At 59.1% G+C, this 16,462-nt stretch overlaps 1 protein-coding gene across 5 annotated transcripts in view; it reads right to left on the bottom strand.

The window, feature by feature from the left end:
* KCNIP3 (potassium voltage-gated channel interacting protein 3) overlaps window positions 1-16,462 on the bottom strand; it is a 70,870-nt gene that overhangs the window by 37,839 nt on the left and 16,569 nt on the right. The gene's annotated exons all lie outside the window — the stretch shown is intronic.

Below are 16,462 nucleotides of genomic sequence, written 5' to 3'. Positions count from 1 at the left end.
CAGCCTCTCAGACCACCCCTGTTCAAAGATGGCCCCAGAGGATGCCAGGGAGCACCACAGCCAAGAGGCCCCGCACAGGAGACTCACACCCAGGAGACACTGTAAATACTTGTTCTGCCCCACTCCCCAGCCCACAGCAGGAGCATTGCTGCCTGGGGCCTGTCTAGGGACCCATTCAGGATGGGCCTCACTTGTCACCTCAAGATGTCCCCTTGTCCTCCCGGCCCCCTCTCCATTCTTCCGCACTGCAGGGCTCCCTGGGGAGCAGTGGCCAGACCTCCCTGCCCCTGCCCCTCCCCCTCAGCCCTGTGGCTCAGTTCCTCCAGGCCCTCCCTTCCTTCCCCTCCTCATCCTGCTGCTGCTGCTGTGGAAACGCCAGATGCCCCAGGCCGAGCCCTCTGGGAGTGGTCACAGGTGGGCATGGAGGCCTGCGTCTGAAGCAGAAGGGGAGTGAGGGCCACGGGCAAGGAGGTGGAGCAGAGAGGGACAAAGGCCCTGAGCTGGCATTTTCAGGTTTGCTTTGGAGACTATGAGGAGCTGAATTATTAATGCCATGTGAGAGCAGAGGCTGTTTTTAAGAAAGCATGAGTAAGCAGGGCTTGCCCAGCAGCGCCTGGGATCGAACCGATCAATCGCCATAATGGCTGCAAAGGTTTACTCAGCTTATGTGAATGTGCTCCAGTGCGTACTTAACAGGGGTCCCTGCCCAACAGACTCCCCATCAGGCTGCCGGAAGGGTGCAGCTTTAGCCCCTTGACATGTGCCCTGCTGGCAGCCACAGGTGAGGGGCTCCTTGAGGGACCGGGCTCTGCGGTCAGAGGCCGAGGGGCCCTCCTAGCTTGGTCACTTGGGGCGGCTGCTCAACCTCCCTGGACCTCAGGACGCATCTGTAAAATGGGCTGGTGACGCCCACCTCCGTGCACAGAGCACACCCAGGACGGCACTCAGCAAATTCCGGTCCCGCTGGCCTGGGCCCAGGGGGTGGGAGGTGAGGCCCATCTGGGGCAGGTGCCTGGGGCTCTGGTCTTAGCCCAGACCTTGCTTAGGTAGAATCCAGAACCAGCCTAAGTGTCAGACGTGGGTGCTCTGAACAGTAGCCCCGTCAGTGTGAGATGGCCGGGGTAAGGCTCAGCCTGGGGCCAGGAGCATCTTACTTCTTCCTCGTAGCAGCCAGAGAGGAGAGTTCTAGCATCACTCCCCACTTCACAGAAGAGGAAACAGGCTCTGAGGTGAAGTGACTTGCCCAAGGCCACCTCATGGTAAGTGGCACAGCCAGGACTGCAGCCCAGGCCCCTCCCACCCTTTCTAGGAACCCTCTGGGTTGCATTTAGAACCCTTCACCCAATCCCTACCTTTCCCCCCTTCTCCCTGGCACCCTCTCCTCTTTCTGTGGGCCAGTAAGAGGTGCTCAGCCCCCACCAGCAGCTGGCATGCCTAAGGACACATGTCTAAGAGTTGACAAAGGCCACAGCCTAAAGGGTGCCCAGCTTGTTACTCCTCTGCCAAGGCCTGTTACACGCAGCAGAGATCCTGGTTCCAAGGGGTCTGAACTGGCCAGGCTGCCTCAGTGGTCAGTCAGCCAATCTCTAAGGACCTCTGATCATGGGTGAGGCTGTTGCTGCGAGTACAGCGCCTGGTTTCCCCACCCTCACCCAACAGGCCAGTGGTCGGCAAACTCAATAGTCAACAGAGCCAAATATCAACAGTACAGCAATTGAAATTTCTTTTGAGAGCCAAATTTTTTAAACTTAAACTATATAGGTAGGTACATTGTTATTAACTTAATTAGGGTACTCCTAAGGCTTAGGAAGAGCCACACTCAAGGGGCCAAAGAGCCACATGTGGCTCACGAGCTGCAGTTTGCCGACCACGGCAATAGGCAATCTCGAAGGCCACATACATCACAGAGGACCTGCAGATAGCAAGCATGAGCACACACATACGCACATGCTTATGCACACACACACATGCATGTGTGCACAGGTGAACACAGCCACGCCAGCACATGGCTTCTGGCCTCCCCAGACTCCCTCAACACTTTCCTCATGAGAGCCATGCTTGGAAATAGCTCAGCCGCCCACAGGGCACCCCTCGCCTCCTCGGAGTGCTGAGGCAAAGCCCCCAGCCCCTCTGTGAGGGACACTGAGGCTGAGACACCTGTGGGGAGCAGAGGGAAGAGCACTGTCCTGGGAGTCCCCAGACCTGTGCCTTGCACAGTTCTCATTCTCTTTCCAGGCCTCAGTTTCCCTATTTGTGCCATGAGAACCAGCAGGCCCCAGAGGAAGTCACAGGGCTGGGGGCGGGGTAGAGTCCTCCATTGTATTTGATCCATTTTCCCGGGCCTGGGGAAGATTAGGGGGGTAGGGGTGGGCAAGGAAAAACTACACCCAGAGGGTGCAGGGCATGGGGAGCCCCAGGTTTGTCCAGCACAGGCTGGCAGCGGGTCTCAAATATCCCCAGCTCAGGCCTGGTCTTGTTGCCCAAGAACAGCAGGTGCCCAGCTGTGTTGGGGGTGGGGCCAGACAGGGCCCTGCAAGGAGGAGAGAGTGGAGAGGAAGAGCCCCCTGGCTATCTTCCCTTCAAGCTGGGCTCATGCCCGGGGCTGTGCCAGGCTCAGGAGGCACTCCACAGATATGTGTTGGATGGACAGATGGACAAACCATTTGCTCCCTAAGTCTCAGGTGCTCCTGGAACTGCCCACCATGCAGGACCTGAGTGAGGCCTGGCTGAGGGCAGAGCTGTGGTCCCGGCACCACAGGATGCACGGAACCCACTCTGCCCACGGGTCCCTCTCCTGGGATGGCCCCTCACTCTGGCCTGGCAGGAGCTCAGAAGCCTCACAAAAGGGCTCTAAGTGAAACAGTGACCCTGCTTCCAGGCATACCTGTGTGTGTATGTGCGGGTGTGTGAGTGTGTGCCTGTGTGTGCGCACACTTCCTTAAAGAGCAGGCAGGGGGCCTGCCTGTCACCTCAGAGCCATTGAACTGGGATTCTTAAATGCAAAGGGGTGATGGGACCCTGGGTGCAGGGCCAAGGTGGGTGTGGTTAGTGTGATGCACAGGCAGCAGAGGGCCTGATTCTCGGGGTCCCCAGCACTGGACCAGCTGGGCAGCCTGAAGTTTGCTTGTTCTCCATGCGGAAAAGCTCCGGGGCCAGCGAGCAGGTGACTTGGATTCCCCAGAAGAGAGAGCGGCCTCGTCAGATGCCATTTGATCAGGTACCTAAGGGCTTTCGAATGTGGTGGGTGCAGGGCTTGTGGTGATCCCGCAGGGCAAGTGCTCTGAGGAGGCGGCATTTGAACTGGCTGAAGGGGGAGAACGAGCAGCAGGCAGAGGCTCTGAGCAGAGAGGACCCCACCGAGCCTCCTGCTGAGGAGCAGCGGCAGGGGCACCTTCAGGGGCTCTGGGTTTCGCAAGGGTAAGGGGTGCCACCAGGGGGTTTGGGCAGGAGAGGCATTAGTTTGTGAAGCTCCGCTGGCTGCTTGCTGGGTGGAGCACGTGCTGGAGGAGCCCCTCCAGGGAGAGACCCACCCCACCCCGGGTAGGACAGTGAGGATGAGGAGAGGAACAGGGAGGAACGGATAAGGAGCAGCTCCCTCTGTGCTTCCCACCACCTGGCAGGGGCCCCCACGCTCACGGGTGGAGTGAGTGACCTGCGGGGTCATGGTCCACGGGGCAGAGCGAGTGGGGGCGGGGCACCTCACCCTCCACCCCAAAGCTAAGCTCCTGGCCCTCCCCTTCAGCCCTCCCCACCTGCCCCAGGCTCCTCACTCCCCCTTTTGGGGCAGATCCTTTGGGGAAGGCAGCCTCCCGCCTGACTGGGGGATCCCCGCGTGAGCCCTCCTTCCTGTTCTCTCTCTTTTCTCTCTGGAAACGTAGGTGGTGCGGAGACTTCCCTGGCTCCCCTCCTGCGGGACCGCGGCTCAGTACACCTGGGTGGCTGCTTCCTCGGTTGCTCCTCTCTGCCTTTCGCCTCGTTCCTCCTCCCTTGGTATCCACTGGCCTACTCTCGGTTGCTCTGGGGCCTGTGCGGACTCAGCCATCCTCCCCCCAATACCCCCCAGATTCTGGTCACAGCTCAGGCCAGTCCTCAGCTTGCCCTGCTCTGGGACGGACAGTTCTCAGCCAGCAGAGTGGGGGCCCAGGCTTGTGGACCCCCAGCATGGCCACACCTTGCTCCGAAGGGAGGTGGGGGAGAATGTGGTCCCTGAGGCTCAGCCAGGACACCTGCCCTCCCCATCCGCCCCTGGCCTCCGCCTCACTCCTACCACGGCCCCTTTCTAACCTTCCAGCCTCCGCGGGGCAAGGGCTTTGAATGTGGTCCCACGGCCCCTACCACCTCCTATTTCCCCCACATTTGGAAGAGGCTACACAAGTGTCACCTTTTATTTTCAAAGAGAAGGAGGACACCCACCATTGGGAGGGAGTTTACTGAGAGCCTGACAGCCAGGCCACTGCCGCCCTTCCCCGTTTCACCTCGGAGACCCTGCCGGCCGAGGGACGGTGGTCAGCAACCTGGTCTGCCCGTCTGAGGGAGCATTTGTCTCAGGTCATCATAGCCCCACCCCAGGCCAGGCACAAGCCAGGGCGTGGGCATGGCCCCTCTCGGAGCCTGTCCCCCCCTTCACACCGAGGAAGATGGCTAAGGAAAGCCTTCCTGTTACGCCCTAGGCCTCCTGAGGTCTCTGGGGTGATTCCAGAAGGAACCACTGCCATCCCAAGGCACACAGAGCCCATAACTGGGCAGGCACTCATGGGCAGCAGGGGGAAGGGATGCCTGCTGGGGAGAGGGTCCCAGACTGTCCTAGGCTTAGCTCAGGGCATCAGGAGCCAGGATGCAAGGATAAGCTCTGGATGAGAGAAGACAGCCAAAGGTGTGCAGAGGCAAGGGAGGCGGGTGGGGAGAGGGTTAATGTCAGAAAATGCAGAGCTGGTGGCTTAAGATGAAAACGGTCCAGGGTGGCGGACGTGTTGGTCCCTGCTGCCCCCTGGTGGGAAGGTGGGGAAATGCCTGTCAAGAGAGAGCCTTTGGCAGGCAGTGAGGAGAGAGAGAGGCCACAGGACTGGGGTGGCCCCGACAAGGAGTTCTGGATTTTGCCTGAGCAGGCCCGAGCATGGCACAAAGATATTTCTTCCCATCCAGAGTATCTGGAAGTGATTTCTGTCCCCCTACACCCCCAAATGCACACATTAAAAAAGGCCCAATACCCCTCCAAGCCAGAGGTCAGGGACTGGGCCCCACAGCAACAGTAACACCACACACACACACACACACACACACACATACACACATCCCACATGGGAACCAAGTTTGGCAGGAAGGTGGCAATGGGGCCCAAGGGACCAGTGTCTGGGCAGGTGGCTCTCAAACACCTTTCTGGGGGTTCCCCGACCCACCTTTCCAGTCAGTGCCCAGTGAGCCTCCCCATTGACCCTCTGTCTGCATCTCTGTCTACACCCATCCTACCCATTCTGATCCGGCCATTTGGAGGCAGGCCATGGGGGAGGCTGTGTGGGCAGCGGGGTGGGGGCCATAGCAGCCCATTATATCTGTCTGCAGAACCCCAGCTTCCCCACGAACGCTAAGGCAGGATGTCAAGCTGCTCATGTTAATGAACTTCACCTTGTTAGCAAAGCCCTGGGAGGGGTTTGGGAGATGCTCTGAGTGGCGGAAGGGATTTGGAAAGAACACCTAAGGAAAAGCCAGGGAGAGGCAGGAGTGGGCAGAGGCTCAAAAGGCAGGCCCCGCCCACCCCAGGGTCCAGGAGCCACAAACACTTCCCAAGCTCCCAGGCCCCTGTACTACCAGGTAAGAGTGGGGAGGGGAGAAATCACAGAATTCAGAGATGATACTTGACCTTGAGATTGCCCTCTCCAGCTCGAATTTCACAGGCAAGGAAAAGAAAGGAGGAAACCCTAGCTCAGAGTCACGATGAGTCCCCATTATCTCCAGCTCTGCCCCTGAAACTTCGAGGGGAAACACTGCCCTGGTCCTTCATGGGCTCTGGTAGAATCCTCAAAACCAGCCTCCATTATATCCACTTAATGGGTGAGGAAACAGGCTCAGACAGACCAAGTCACTTGCCCAAAGTCACACACCAATATAACGAAAGCCTATATAAGAAGCCACCATGGTGGGAGGTGGAGAAGGTGAAAGTCAGAGATTTTCATGTGCATCTGGAAACAACCTTCATAATGACCTCATTATTCTTAGGAACATTTTACAGACAAGAAAACAGGCTCAGAGGGGTTAGAAGAAATTTGCTTCATGCAGAGCTATGTTCAAGTATTTAAACCAGGAGGCCGCAGACTGAGGTGGCTCTAATGCCATGGTAGCCTCTGCAAACAAACCAAAACCTAAGCCAGAGTCAAGTCCGAGAAAATGAAACTTATGAACAGCCCATCACAAACAGCCAGTGAGGCTTTCCCCAATAACTCCTGCTCGAGCTACAGCCAATCCAATACGTCCCTTGCTTTGTTTCCACATCTTCTCTATACAGTCCTCTCCCCGGGCTCCTGTTGCTGGAGCTCTCCTAACACCTTTGCTTTGGTGTTGCCCAGTTCAAATGGATGTTTGCTCAAAACTCTTGACAATTTTAATATGCCTCAGTTTACCTTTAACAGCAATGAGTGGCACAGATGAGATTCTTAAAAATCATTTTTAAATTTTGAAAGCAAAGACCCAAGAGCATGGTGTGGCCTTTCAGATCCAGCAGGGTGACGACTGACACCTGCCCGGGACAGCTGACTGCAGGGGAACAGACCTGAGCCACCCACCGATGATGAGGCCCAGACGTCTTACAAGCCTGGAACACTGATGAGCTGATCGGAGAGCATAGGCCCATGGGTGGGTTTTCTCTGCCCTGGATTTCTGTTTCGTTTCGAACTGAACACTCACTCCTCGGTGCTTTTCCTTCCACCCTCTCTGCAACCCCCTGGGTGTCTTTTTGAACCAGCTTTGCCATTTTGCTGCTTCCCTCACCCAGGACTTCAGCAGAACCTGGACACACAGGATAATTCTATTTTTAACACATCAAGAATGATGCTTTGACAAGTCAAGCCAGCTGTGCCACCTTTGTCTGGAATCGTGGGTCTCTGCCGCCTCAATCTCTGCCCCCTTCCCTGGTCGCTGGCCCCTCCCTGCCTCTGCCCTGTGCCTGCCTCCTCCGTGGGAGCCCTGGGCCTGGGCCCTGGGCCTGTGCAGAGTGGGTTGCATGGCCCAGAAGACAGGCTGTCTTGATGTGGATTCCAGATGTTAAGTGTGACTTTTCATCTTGAGTTGGCAGAGACCCCAATGGCCAAGACCAGCTATGCAGGTTGTTAGGTCGGAGAGAGCCCAGGATCGGATACATGCAGACATGACAAGATAATGGACTTCCCCTGGAATTTCTCACAGATCAAGGTGCCAGACACAGATACTAGCTTCTTCTCCCTGAATTCACATACCCCCACACAGATAAGAACTTCGTCCTGAATATTCCGCCCATTCCCTGCAGCAGAGAATTCCTCAGCTCATGTCCCCGCCCCTCACCCAACCGCAGTATAAAAAAAGCGCCCCCCTCCCTGTTGGGGTGAATCCACGTGCCCTGTCCTTGGGGTACGTGGGTCTCCCGGGGACGCAGAATAAACCTTTTCCTTTCCTTTCTTTTCTGATTCACTGGACTCTATTTCTTGCGCCGCCTCCTGAGCCACCTAACCTAACACAGGTCACACCCTCCTCGTCCCACCAGGGGCCGAGAAGCCGAAGGCTGTGAGGTGGAGGGAAGGCTTCTTTGGAGGGGCAGGCTGTGTGCTGGGGAGTTCCACCTCCTGCCCTCACCCAGCCAGCTGAGGGGCTGCTGGGAAGCCTGTGGGATCTGGGCCTGTGTCCCTGGAGCTTAGGGGTTACAGTAGGGCCAGGGGTGTCTGACCCACACCGGGAGGAGGTCAGGGTAATGGCCACTGGCTACACTGGCCAGAGGCCCCAGGGTAAGGGGAGGGACATGGATCCCCCCAGCGATGGTGGTGGAGGCAGAGGGTGTTTCTGCAGCGCTGCCTCAGACCCTGTGGAAGAAGACAGGGAATCCATCTTCAATGTTCCACCCTCTTCCTTGAAAGACGACCTGGGGAGGGGCCGCCTTCACACTGTGGGATGAGGCCATGGGGCATCATGTGCTCTGCTGGGAGTGGCCTGGTCCCTGAACTGAGGGGCCTGGGGATACCCAGGGCCCTGCCCACCCTCTGCCTTCCCTCTCCATCCCTAAGCCTGGGACAGTCATGGGAGGGGATCCCCAAGTAAATGGGGGTCTGGAGCTCTGATGTTGGGCCAGAAAGGAGTCCGTGAGTGCTCCCCGACGTGGGAGGTGAGCACAGGGTCTGCATGAACGCCATCCACAGCACAGGAGCCCCCGTTCCCCAGAGCGGACTGAAGGGTCACGGGTGACGAGAGCCAAGCTTCCTCTGCGTGTTCCTGACTCAGTGCCAAGGTCTGTGTTCTCAGCAGAGTCTCAGGGTTCACACTCAGCCTGCTCTCAGCCCCGTGCTCCCCCCTCCCAGGGGCTCCTCCCCACCCCACCGTACTGCCATCCCAGAGCCAGTGTCCTCGGGGCTGGGAGGAGCCCGGAGGTGGGCCAGCAAGCCCATGCCTGTGTTTTGCTGGTGAGGGACCTGCAGCATCATACCTCCCCTTGGAGATGGACTGAGACAGAGAGACAGGCAGAGCGGGGAGAGAAAGCGACCCCTCCCCTCCCCCTCCCCCCCTCACTCCAGGCGGCAAGTATATCAGGCAGGTAACACTGTTCATAACTGAGCCCGAAGCTACCAGAAGCAAAGACCTCCAGTTACTGAGACTGCAGTCAGCATGGTTGTCACTGCCCTGCCCCAGGAGACCCTGGGCTCCTGTGCCCTGCAGCCCGAGTCCCCCCACAGTGGGCCCTGAGGTCACACCCCTGCCTCAGACTCACACCGCTGTTGGACCCCCTCAGCCAACCTTCATTCTGTCGGAACTCTGTCTTCCTATTCATAGAGATTTCTATTGCTTTTGAGTATTTTAAACCATTATTTTTCCACAGATTTTAAAGTGGTTGGTTATGTTTTTATTCTTCTTTACATGTTACTCATTAGCATTCAGATACCGACAGGTATTAGCGCACCAGGCTCTGGGCGAGGCTGTCAGGACGGGGCAGGGCACACGCTGGGGGACTAGGCCCCACCCTGGCGCGGGGACAAAGGCCGGCTTTCCCAGCCCAGCCCTGCTCAGTGCTGGCACGTGGTCCCCCGGCAGCTGCGAACACCTTTGGGCCGCATAAGCGGCTTCTAGCTTTGGCCAAGAAGCCAACACGTCACCGTCTACACTGCCATCTTTCTGTTAGGGCTCTGCTCTATAGCTCTCCAGGGAATCACATGATTTCTGTAGCTTCCTTTCCTTTGACTCCTTCCCATAAGAGGAGACAACAGGACTGGAAGTTGCTGGGGTCGCCCCTTGCAGAGGACAAGTCTCCTGGCACCCCCTCCGGGCATCCAGCCAAGGAAACAGGGGTCCCCCATGCAGGCGCTCCTCTTCCCGTGCTGCCTCCTGGGGCGTGGCCTCCCCTCCTGGTCCTGCACACATGTGGGCAGAGGAGGCCTGTGGCAGGGGTTCTGGCCCTCCCAGGAGTCCCTCCCACAAGGGGCTTCTCCCCGGGAGGGGAGCTGGAGAATGTGGTCTCCAGGGGCGCCCCCTGGATCCCGGCCAGCAATCCCTGGGCGGCTGGTTTTCATGGATGCTGCAAGATGGCTGTCCCTGACTGAGCACTTTCTGCCGGTCTGTGCACACACTGGCTCCTTCGTCATCTGTCTCTGATGGGCAGGGAGAGGGCTTCCCAGGGAGTGGGGAGGCTAGGAGCAGGGCATGGGGTCAATGTGCACAGGTGGCCGTAGCTCCCTGCTGCCTGGACTGTGCCTCAGTCTTAGGGACTCCCCAGGGGCCCTGGGGTGTGGGTTGAGGGAAAGATGGCAATGCAGCCCCCTCGCCTTCCTTGCCTCCTTTCCCTCCCCAGGCCCACGAGTAGGGGAGCCCTGGCTTGGCACTCACTGCCCACAGGTCCCAGGGCAGGGCCACTGCCCCCAGCCACCCGCCCTGTTCTACGTGGGTGCCTGCGGGGCCCCTTCCTGAGCTGCCTCCTGCCCTGCTGAGTGCTCCTCCCCTAGAGCCAGGTTCCCAGAGAGGAAGCGGAAGAAGAAGCTGATGGCATCGCCCAGGAACTTCCGGCAGCCATGCCGGCCCTTCTGCAGCCTCAGGTGGCCCCCCAGGCCAGGCCAGAGGTCTCTGCACCCTGCCATCCTTGGGCCTGACCTGGTCCCAGGGGCCCCTCTCCTGCCCCAGCCCTCACTCTGCCACCAGCTCTGTCCGTCCTCTGCCTGCCTCTCCCCAGCTGAATACCCAGAGCCTTTCTTCCAGAACATTCTCTCTCTCTCTCTCTCTCTTTCTCTCTTTCTCTCTCTCCCCCCCCCCCCCTCCCCGGTCTGTCTCAGCGTCTCTCCTGTGGGTCTCAGTCTGTCCACCCCTCTGGGACTTCCTCAACCCTCAGCCAGGGATCCCTGCTCCCACCCAGGGCCGGCCAGGCCCCTTCCCTGAGCCTGGCTCTGGCTCTTCAGGACCCCGGAGCCCACTGCCTGGAGGTGGAAGGGCTCTTGCAGCTGCCTGGGCTGGGAGGGGGTGGGCCCCTGAGCTCCCACAACGATGAGGAGGAGCCGCTGGTGTGAATTTTGGCTGAGGGTGTCATCTCACTGCAAAGGGGCCTCATCCAGGTCCCAGGGCTTCTCTGCCCCCCCAAGAAGCAGTCCTGCTCCTGCCCAGCCCCTGTGGGAGGCTCAGGGGCCAGGGACCCTGGGCGGGGCTGGGGGATGGGTGGGCCTGGCCTCTGCTCACTGGCCCCATCCCCCAGCCCTGCTGGTGCCTCTACAAAATGGGGAGATGGGCAGGGGTCCCTCTGACGAGGAGGATAGGGAAAATCAAGTGTGTGCCTGGAGGAGGAACTGCTGACCGACCACCCCTGCCCCCACACTTATTGAGAACCTAGTGTGTGCAGGCAGCTTGCTAAGGTCCTCTGGGCGCTGGTGCTTTCTGTCACCGTGACCCTAGGAGGCAGGTCTGGCAGAGAATGCCACTGTATATCCATTCTCCTCTGCTTTTTCAAAGACACAACTCAGATTTTGTCGGAGGTGGACACGTGCCCAGCTTAAAAACTGCCCCTCCCCGCCTTCCTTGCAGCCAGGGCGCCTCCGTTCTGCCTGTGCCACGTAGAACGAGTCCTCCAGAAGTGTCTGCGGGTGCTGCTGTGCTGAGGTGGGTGCCACCACTTCCTCTTTCCCCTGCTTTCCCCTTCCTCTCGCCTGGAGCAAAGCCATGGTGTCTGAAGCCAAAGCCATGACCTTGCGACTGAGGGAAAGGGCAGGAAAACCCAAAGCCCTTGACTCTGACATCCTGAAGCTGCTAAAGTGCTGCCGGCCACTGCCCAGCCCAGATTCTCAAACAGGAGCTGCTTGCCTCTAAGTTAAGTCACTGTGGTTCGGGTTTCTCTTGCATGTGAGTAAGTGCAGTGCTTCCTTACGCACCACAGTTAGTGGCTGCTCCAGGCTGCTTCCTGAGAGCCAGGGAAGTGGGGCTGCTCTGCCCTGGGCCTGAGGACCAAGAACTCGGTGGTGCGCCAGGTCCTGCAGGCCCTTGGCAGGCCCCATGCAACATTCCGTGGTCTCCTGGGGTTTTGAACAAAGCCAGGCTTTCTTTGGCAAAGATCTCTTCTTCTCTGGACATGGCTTCTTACTGGGCTGTCATGGAGACGGGATGCCTGAGTGTGGGACTCAGGGTGGCCCTGAGACCGGGGATGCCCACCAGGAGCGCCTATCAACTCTCCCTCGGCGCTAAGGTGCTGTCGTCATGCACAGGTGCTCTGTATGGGCTTAGGGTTGAGGCATCTAGAAGGCTCAGGTGTATTTGTAGGGGCTCAGCCCCTCACCCCCAGGTATACAGCGGCATTGCCATCTTTCCCTCAACCCACACCCTAGGCCCCCTGGGGAGTCCCTACGACCATTTGAGGAGGTGTGTTTGTGTGTTGTTTGCAGACAGAGCTGCAGGAAATGCTGGCACCAACTCTAAGTTGGCAGACAGCCCACCTGGGGAGGGACGTGGAGAAGGGACGTCGCCCTGGCGGGCAGAATGTTGAACATGTCTGCTGGCCCACGTGGCCTGGTAGGAGAGGTGGCCTGGGATACAGATTACAATGTCCTGGGCAGTTGCCAACCACTTGTTCAAGGGCCAGGGGAGGGGAGGAAATAGGTTGGAGGAGTGGCAACCAGGTGGTGTGAGAATGTCAGTCTTTTGCGACGCCCTCTGAAGGGCCTGAGGCGGCCCCGGGTCAAGTGGGCAGGATGGCCTGTCTGCTGGTCATCTGCCTGTCTTCCTGGCTGCGGTGGACCAAAGCTCCTTAGGTCCCCTCACTGGGCTGGGCTGGGCTGGCTGCAGCTGCTGTCGAGAGCCCCGCTGGCCAGCAGGTGGCAGGCCAGCTACACTGCACCCCTTTTCTCCCGGCAGGGTTTCTCGCTAGGCACTTCTTCTGCCCCTGCCCTCCCCGCTTCTGCCAACACCACCACCCATCACAGTGTCCCGCACATCACTGTTCTCATCAGCGACTCATTTTACAACAAGGAAGTGTAACTAAAGGCCAGTGCCTACAAGACCCCTGGCCTCACCCTGCCCCAGTGCCCAGAGCCTCACAGAGCAGCGGGAGCGCCCCTGTCAGCTGGTTCCAGAACAGCTGAGGCTCAGGGGCTGTCCTGTGGGAAGCGGGTGCTGCTCCCCCTCCAGCCAGGAACGCGGGTCCAGGGGCCGCGGGAAGTGGAGGCGGCAGCCCTCACACCATCGGGCCAACCACGCACAGTCCCTCTGCTTTCCACTTCCAATGCTGTTGACTCCGGAAGGGAGGTTTTAGATCCCAAAGAAGAATGCTTCTCAGAGGGGCGCTGCCTCTGGGCCACTGAGCTGGCCCCCAGTGCCGGGGGGGACACTGCCGGCCCTGAGCTCCCCTTTCCTGGGCACAACCACTCTAGAGGGCCCTTCGCAGCCCAGGAGTGACGCCAGGGCACCGCGGCAGCCAGTCAGCCTGGGCCCGCAGGACTCTGGCCCCTGAGTCCTATCCGCCCTGGGCCGAGGTGGCCCAAGCTCAGTGACACAGTGCGGTTTCCTGGGCCTGGGCCTGGGCCCCGGCTTCTGCTCTGGCTGCCCCAGAAACCCTCCTCTCTGACTGGCTTCTGTGAATGGAAAAACCCTGACAACAAGGGCACAGTGTCTCGGCTGCCTGTGCTTTCCGCTGGTGCGAGGAGCCGCACTGAATGGTGCCCATTGTTCCCTGTGCCCAGAGCCCGGGGAAGCTCCTGGAGGAGGAGGGCTCCGGCTGCTCAGCTCAGCCTTTCAGGTGTGAACACTGCCCTCCATGGGACCAGCGGTGCCGTCCTGTGGGACACACACAGGACGTGTGGGATGGAGGAGGCAGGCATGGTCTCCCCTGCCCCCTGCGTGAGCATGTGCTGCCCATACAAACCCCAGAAGCTCCCTCTTCCCTCAGCTCCCGAGAAAAAGACCCGGGAGACACAGGTCAGGGTGGGCAGAGGGAGAAGCCCCAGGTCAGAACCCACGATGCCCCTCACTCCATGCAACCTGCTGAGTCACGTGACCTCCCTGAGCACCAATCAAGTTTTTAGTAAACAGTGATCTGCACTGCCTGGCGAGCTGCCTGGTAAACACATCCACCTAGAGCTGTTGATGGCTCTTGGGCCTGCCCCCCTCCCCCTCCAAGTTGCTCAGCAGACACATCCAGATCGCCCAGGAGGAGCTGAATGTGAAAGGCCCTGCCCTCTCAGAGCCCACCCCGAGCTGAAGGTGGGACATGTGGGTGTGGTCGCCTTGGCCCCCTCACTGTGGCCTTAAACACAGCAGCCTGCTCCCAGCTTGCCTTTCTCCGCGTCCACCCACATCCGGGTGTGCTAAGAGCCCCAGCGAAGGGGTGGCGCACCACACCCAGCCCAGCCTGAAAGTCGGAAACTGGAGGCAGAGAAAGGCCTTCGGCGGTGGAGTGCTGGATGGAGAGACTTAGGGAGGGAGCGACAGGGAGACACTGAGGCCAGGCCGAGGGGCTGCAAGATCTCCGGTGGAAGGAGAGGATCTTGTGTGGCCAGGAGGAGTGGGGGTGGGATGGAGCCTCCGGAGAGGGAAGAGGCGCCCGGCCAGTCGGGAGTGCCATGCTCCCTCTGCTCTCCGCGGGGACGCGGGCACTGCCCCTTGTTTATCCTGCTGCAGAATGATCAGCATCCCCTGGCAGCTTCCCAGGTGAGCTGTTTGCATAAACTTGTAACGACTTCATGTTTCTGCCACCTGCAACATCTATTCGCCTGCCCCGAGAAGTTGAGGAGTGCACAGGGACCCCACACGTGTTCACGTGCATTAGCGCTCCCGTGGGTGGCCACTGTGGGGAAGGCCAAGAGCAAACGTCAGGCCAGGGTGACAGGGCAGCACAGACAGGCAGGCGCCCGAGGGCAGCGGTGGCTGGAGTGTGGCTGGGAGCCCCCTGGATGGGTTCTCAGGTCAAGGACACAGGCCTGGCTGGAGTGGCTATAGCCTCTGTGCTGGATCCCCTCCTCACTCCACCCTCCTCACTCTACCCTCATTACTCCACCCTCCTCACTCCACCTCCTCACTCCTACCCTCCTCACTCCACCATCCTCACTCCTACCCTCCTCACTCCACCCTCCTCACTCCTACCCTCCTCACTCCACCCCCTCACTCCACCCTCCTCACTCCACATCCTCCTCCACCATCCTCACTCCTACCCTCCTCACTCCACCCTCCTCACTCCTACCTCCTCACTCCTCCCCTCCTCACTCCACCCTCCTCACTCCACCCTCCTCACTCCTACCCTCCTCACTCCACCATCCTCACTCCTACCCCTCCTCACTCCACCCTCCTCACTCCACCCTCCTCACTCCTCCCTCCTCACTCCACCCTCCCCACTCCTACCCTCCTCACTCCTACCCTCCTCACTCCTACCCTCCTCACTCCACCCTCCTCACTCCACCATCCTCACTCCTACCCTCCTCACTCTACCCTCCTCACTCCACCCTCCTCACTCCTACCCTCCTCACTCCTACCCTCCTCACTCAACCATCCTCACTCCTACCCTCCTCACTCTAGCCTCCTCCCTCCACCATCCTCACTCCACCATCCTCACTCCTACCCTCCTCACTCCTACCCTCCTCACTCCTACCCTCCTCACTCCACCCTCCTCACTCCTACCCTCCTACTCCTACCCTCCTCACTCCTACCCTCCTCACTCCACCCTCCTCACTCCTACCCTCCTCACTTCCTACCCTCCTCACTCCTACCCTCCTCACTTACCTCCTCCCTCAACCCTCCTCACTCCTACCCTCCTCACTCTACCCTCCTCACTCTACCCTCCTCACTCCACCCTCCTCACTCTACCCTCCTCACTCCACCCTCCTCACTCTACCCTCCTCACACCTACCCCATCATGCTGGGGGAATAGGGCCACGGCTGTGCCCATTCTCCAGCGAAGGGGACTGAGGCCCCTGGAAATCACAGAGTGTCTGAGACAACAAACCAGACAGCTGTCAGAGCCACATCTGCACCCTTTCCTTAAAGTCAGAGTGGCAGAATCTCATGCACACCTGTTTGTGTGTGTGCCTGCGTGTGGCATGGACACCTGTGTATGATATGTGTGTGTGCATGGTGAGCAGGTGTGCACACGTGTAGCAGATGCACAGGTGTTCATGGTTGGTATGCACAGGTGTGCATGGTAGGTGTGCACAGGTGTGAGTGCATGGTCTGTGCATGTATGTGAGAAGATGGGGCTGTACAAGGCCACACACAGCAAACACCAGGTATTGCCACAGCCAGCACAGGGCAGCCACTTCTCTCCATGCCTCACAAACACCCAGAATGCAGGCCCGGTAAAGAGCCAGCACCAGCCCTGCGCACGCTAGGGAGGCCCCTCTTCCCAGACCCCTGCACACATTGCTGCCCATCTTCACATGTGCCCTACATGTGCCCTGCAGGTGAGCACCAGCCCCCACCCTCTTTTTATATATATATATATATATATATATATATATATATATATATATATATTTATTTATTTATTTCAGAGAGGAAAGGAGAGGGAGAGAGTGATAGAAACATGAGAGAGTCATTAACCAGCTGCCTCCTGCATGCCCCTCAACTATGGATCGAACCCACAACCCTGGCATGTGCCCTGACCAGGAATTGAACCGTGGCCTCCTGTTCATGGGTCAATGCTCAAACACTAAGCCACACTGGCCGGGCAACAGAGGACTTAGAAAGGATGAGTTCCGGCCCCATGTTACCCAGCAGGTGAGGTGGGTGCAGCAAGCCCAGCCTGCCAGCCTCTGAAACTGGACTCCACCCCACCAGCGAC

This window comes from Myotis myotis, unplaced genomic scaffold (genome assembly GCF_014108235.1).
Source record: "Myotis myotis isolate mMyoMyo1 unplaced genomic scaffold, mMyoMyo1.p scaffold_m19_p_43, whole genome shotgun sequence".
NCBI lineage: Eukaryota > Metazoa > Chordata > Mammalia > Chiroptera > Vespertilionidae > Myotis > Myotis myotis.
The sequence above is the reverse complement of the archived record's forward strand: the minus strand, read 5'-3'. Positions and strand labels throughout refer to the sequence as shown.